The sequence below is a fragment of the Chiloscyllium plagiosum genome, unplaced genomic scaffold (assembly GCF_037043375.1).
Source record: "Chiloscyllium plagiosum isolate Xiang-an unplaced genomic scaffold, Cpla_swu_hap1 HiC_scaffold_47, whole genome shotgun sequence".
Lineage (NCBI taxonomy): Eukaryota > Metazoa > Chordata > Chondrichthyes > Orectolobiformes > Hemiscylliidae > Chiloscyllium > Chiloscyllium plagiosum.
In genome coordinates, this window is record NW_028270185.1 from 48,416,988 (window position 1) to 48,422,817 (window position 5,830).

The following is a 5,830-nucleotide window of genomic DNA, read 5'->3' on the forward strand; positions in this document are numbered from 1 at the left end:
CAGGAAATAAGGACTTCTTGTTCCTGATGCAGAGAGCGCAGCTCTACCAGGAATCTGTTTAATGCCTTTAATCAGTCAATACCCCAGCCCTTGAATGAAGGTAAAAGTGCCTTCCCTGTCTCTACACAGTCGGACAGTTAATCCTTCATTCTCCTCTGATTCCACTTCCCAAAGAGTTTCAAAGAACTGTCAAAACTGAGTCTCAGCTATTTCATTTCTGTGCTTTTCATACACAGGAGCTGCAGCGATTGAGTGGGTTGGTTTCTGAAAATGAAACGTATCTTATGTGCAATGTGTGAGGCTATTCCAGGGTTGTCTTCTCTGACAGCGCTGCGACATGACTGATGTTCTCTATGATATGGAAGTGCCAGTGTTTGAGTTGGGTAGACAAAGTTAAAAATTACACAATATCAGGACATAGTCCAGCAAGTTTATTTGGAAACACCAGCTTTCAGAGAGCCGCTCTTTTATCAGGTAGGTGTCTTTCTGCAGAAACTTGATGCGTGTGTCAATATGCGCGATGTTGTGGAAGATCATCTGGACTTTAACCGACCGTTCGTGGTGTCGATGGTACCCATGACTTGGATGTGTTGGTATTGGACTGGGATGGACAAATTTAAAAATTTCACAAAGCCATATTAGAGCCCAACAGTTCACAACCACCTGATGAAGAAACAGTGCATGGAACACTGCTGCTTCCAAATATGCTAGTTCGATACAATCTGATGCCATGTGATTTTTAACTTTGATGACCCTTGGTAATGTTTAACTGATCGTAGACAGTAAAAGAATTTTCGTTCCTGGAGATGAAAATTTCAAACATTATCCACCTCAGTGGAACAAAAAAGATTACTTTGGATGTGTGCTGCATCTCCACAATGCGCTTGCGCAAAGCAAAAGTCGAACCTGCATCCGCCTGATCCATAGCCAGCTATACGAATGGCTGTACCACTGGCCAGATGCGCAGCTGAGATTTTACACGCTGCAGAGCTGTGATGCGAATTTTGACAGGAGCAATAAAAATAACACTCACAAGGTGAACAAAGGTGAGTCACCATCAATGATTCACTTCACATTGTCCTTAAACATTGATCAGCCAATCAATGAGGTCACTGCTGATCAAAGAAATTGCAACTTACTTTGCTACGTTTTCACCATAATTAGAGGTAAACTCCAGCCTAATCATTACATCGCATATTCCCATTAATTTTCAGATTTAGATTATGTTAATGATCTGTCCGTATTTGCAGGAAACTGAATGACATGAAATGCGTGAAAACGTCCTTCTGGTGATGTAATCTAGTGCAGAGTCGGCCAGAAAAGAAAAGTCAAAGACTTGAAACATCACTCCCATTTCTCTCTGTACCAATGCGTTTTCCTGAGTTGAATATTTGCAGGAATTGTCTTTAATATCTAATGAATTAATTATTTTCCCATGACAGAATCTTCATAAATCAGTTAACACCTGAGGTGTTGAATCCTATTTTACTTCAAATTAAAATAGTTGAATACTCTTTCCTCCAGCCTAATGTCCCAATACTCTCTCCTCTTCCATGCAAATACAAGCTGCTCCAAGAGAGGTTGGAGCTCCCAACCTGACGTTCCAGTGTTCCTTGATGCTCCATGTCAATACAAGCTACTCTAGTTGAAGTTGCAGCTCCCAGTCTGATATCCCAATGCTCTCTGCTCCATGTCAATAGAAAACGTCCAGTTGCTGTTGGCTGTACCAGTCTGATGTTCCAATGTTCCCTGCTGCGTCATGTCATTAAAAGCAGCTCAAGGTATTAGAACGAACCATCTGTTAATGACATGCGTATAAAGACATTTCAAATCAGTTTTCATGTTTATGCTGCATAAATCTGCGGTTATTGATACACAGTTTAGATTCAGTCCCTGCAGTTAACTTGCTGACTTCTCCAGTTGTTCACAGTTAAATATGAAGCATCAAGTGTGTGCATAACGAGAAGGAGTTTACTTCCCACATCTTGTGTTTATATGTGTCTTATGTCCAGCATTCATCAATGGCGAGAGCAAGGGGGAAAGGATAAGACCAATGTGTAAGTCTGTCTGTGCCCATGCACGGCACCCACATCGGTAATTCTCTACTGTGCATTTACAGCCAGTTCTCGGGTGCCCCTACACCCAGCCCCTGCCACTTTTGAAATACCTCCATTGTTTCGTACTATCTCTCTGTGCTCTTTTCACCAAGACGAATCACTTCTCCCCAACTGCTACAAATTTCATCTGACAAAACACTCATTAAGAATCGTATGCATCAACATGCACTTCGCATCTCTCGTTATTTGGTTCTCATGGATCTCTTTCATACGATAAAAGTTCACAGCAACTTGACTTGTAAAAGACAATCGCGTTCCTGTTCATTGTCCCAATTCAATCTACATTTCAATGCAGTTTAGGCAACAGACTCAAATTATTCTTTGAGATTTTATTATAGTGTCGATGCATATAAACAGACCATTGGACAGCTGTGATCATCCAAAGATAGCACAATTGAAAATCGCTGACAACAACGACGAGAGTGGGATTCGAACCCACGCGTGCAGAACACAATGGATTAGCAGTCCATCGCCTTAACCTCTCGGCCACCTCGTCACATAAATCGCGAGCACATTTGACCTTATGAATAAATGAATTGCGTAAATTATGCTGAGCAGCAGATATTTCTACATGGTTTTGGTGAAATGATAAATAGTACAGGACGGTTCCAATAGTATCGTCTTACCTCTGAGTTGTGGGGCAAACAGACTCCCAATGTGACACTCTGCTCACAGTGATCTGAACAAAAATGAAGAAATGACGATGTAACAATGTCTGTTGAAATCTGTGAAGATTTGAAGCCAACGGACTGAAGTGCCCGTGACAGCAGGAGGTGTAAAGTTGTCTGTGAGGAATTGTTTTCCAGACTGGAGGAGAGTGCATAGTGCTCAATGTCATTATTCAGAACACCTTTCTTCCACTCAGATATTTTTGACACGCACTTGTGTACAGGACAGGCAAATCTGAAATCTTAAATAAGGCTAAACTGACAATTGAATTCAACAATGCAAAAACCTTGATCTGTATCATTTCCCTGGCTGTGTGACACCAAGTCACTGTATGATCACAGCAACGCAGTGAGCAAGTGTCAGAAGGAAATTGAGTGCAGTGCCAGAGCGAATGCTGGGAGCAGCATTTGACACACTGGCAAGTGCATTCCCCTGAACAGGAAAACTTCCCAAACAGTGGACTGCGGTGGAAGAATTCAGAAGGGGTTTACATTTTGGAATTTGATGCCAGAGACACAATGGAGATCTGTTATTGAGTCTGTTCAAGATGAAGGTTTTAAAATTTCTACAGATGAAAAACAAAATAAAAGGCTCATGGATTAGTGAAGGCAAAAGTTACAGTTGCACATTTTTACATCTTTGCAATGAGTAGCTCACCACTTGCCTCACACGGGGTCAGAACCACTGGTGAGGATGATCGTATAATCGCAGTGACCAAACACGGAATCAGAGAAACTCGGTTTCCCAACCGTTAATGTACAACCAGGAATGTGGAGGTAAGCAATAATATGTTGCTCCAGTGCTGCAGGTGACCAGTGTACGGTATCTCTGTGCCAGTATAGTGGGCTGTGCTCTGCCGAAGTTTTAGGTTTGAGCCTCACATGGAGCAGCTTCAATTTGACGTGTTGAGGGGTACGGGTAGAAGGTGATATTGAGCAATGTCACGTTTATGGGAAAGTACCAGTTTTTGTGGATTGAGAAACGACCTTTTCAGGATAATGACACCTTGATCAACAAACATACTGCGAATACTTAAAACGTGAAGAATCATGTGTGGAGGGAGAGCCGAAGGTGATTTTTCGGCAGACGGATAAAGTTTCCCATTTGCACTGCGGTAAATTCTGGGAAAATAGATGTTGATCTGTTTTCATGTTATGTAGTTTGTTGCAAACCCGCAATGTAATAATAAAAAAAAAGACTGATCGCATGGGGCCGTCGGAATATTGTACTCACTTTTAGTCTGAGCATCTTTCAGCTGGAATGGTGTGCTGCAGAGCAGTACAGTGGGTTAAAAATACAAAAAAGACAGAGTAGACTTGGTGGTGGATATAAGAAAGCGTGAAATACACCTAACTTCATTTGAATGTGGTCAAATCTTTAAAGTAGGTGTTGCGTCTCCAAGTGACGATTCAATTGCCACTCATTAGGATGTAACTTCTGTCTGCAGTTATTTTAAGACATCAGCCCCATTTACAATGCTTCACCTTGAATAATATGCTGTATCTTTCAAATCCAGAAACTTTTTATACTCAATTTTCTTCAGCTGAACGTGTTCATGAAATGTCTTTGTGTCTGAAAACAATCAAATCGAAATTAATCCACACCCACACTTTTCCTTTCTTTCAATGGTAAATTCCTCCTTGTATGTTTGTTCGTGTATTTTTAAAACACGATGAAATCATAAATCTACGTTTTATTTCCAGAAAGTCATTCAGGAATTCAGCGACTTTATTGAGTGGAAGAAACTCTCATCCAATCTTTTCACAATCATTCCCTAATGGTTTTGAAGCTCCAACTAAAGTCGTTGATTCACTTGAAAGACGGAATGTCCCGAATTTAGTCACTTCAAACCACACGTTATGAGAAAATCTCTTTTGTTTACTTTTAAACTTGAGTGTTTCTGGTCCAGCATTTCCACATGTCGTGAATAAACTCCTTCATTCTGTCCATAATGCGAATGAAATCATTTATATCCTTTCTGATGTTTTTATGTCTCAGTAAACCCCATCCCTGGGCTTCCTAATATCTGGCTATTCGGTAAGCAGTGTCTGTGCCCTTCCTAACCTCTTCACATGTCTTTGTTGGAGAATAAGGACAAGGATTACACACAAGGCTCCCACTGACGGTGACCTAAAGATTTCACAGTTTCAAGATGAACTATTTGCTTTAAATTTGATTTCTCTAAATCTCCATGATCTGAGTGAGTGCCAGCTATTTCTAAAGGTAACTGAAGTTCAAATACATCGCAGTAGGGCTCGAGTCATTCCAGTGCAGACTGGTTCTGGACAGTAAATATCATTACCAAAAGCCACCGTGGGTCTGAAATCAACAATTTGCACATAGAAATTGTCGTAGCTATTGTGTATCATATTTCCGTGTTCTTGCCCACTTTGTTTATCACTTCATGTGTCCTTGTATTGAGTTCCACTGAATGATTAATTTGTGAATGTAGACATGCCCTTCACCTCTTATTCGAAACTCCATGGAGCATTGAATAATTGTACTCATATGCTTCCAGAGGACAGTCCTGCCATTACTGGGATGAATCAGTGAACATTCCACACGTATCCTCGAAGGCAAGGATTTCCTTCTACAGATTATGAGATCATTACAGCACTGAAACCCATGCGTGCATTCATCTAAACTAAAACTGACGTTGCAAAACTTTCAGACTAAGATTTTGCAATCTGCTTGCTTTGCTTGTCCTGAAACGTACATTCCACATTATGGTATGTTTGTGAATTCCAGCATTTTCTGAATCGTGTGCAATGACAATTTAAATTTTGCCAGAACACTATCTTTTACTGTTCTCTCTTTCCCTTATGGTTCCCCACTTAATATACTGTATTTTATCAGCATATCTTACCTTTTCAACATTTCAAACAATCTCGCTCCTGATTACCAAACCGAGAGAATATCATAATTTTTTTAATTTATCTGCAGTGCAGCTGTAGGGCGCAGTGATCTAGTGGAAAGGCATTGGTCACGTGAACCAAGTAGCAGTAGCGGGCTTTTGAAATCTGGCTATTCTATCGCAGTCAAAT

The 5,830-nt window shown here is 40.7% G+C and overlaps 1 non-coding gene across 1 annotated transcript; it reads right to left on the minus strand.

The window, feature by feature from the left end:
• Positions 1 to 2,531: 2,531 nt before the first annotated feature.
• Positions 2,532 to 2,613, minus strand: trnas-gcu (transfer RNA serine (anticodon GCU)). The gene has a single exon. It is a non-coding gene; the product is annotated as a tRNA-Ser (tRNA).
• Between the last annotated feature and the right edge of the window lie 3,217 nt (positions 2,614 to 5,830).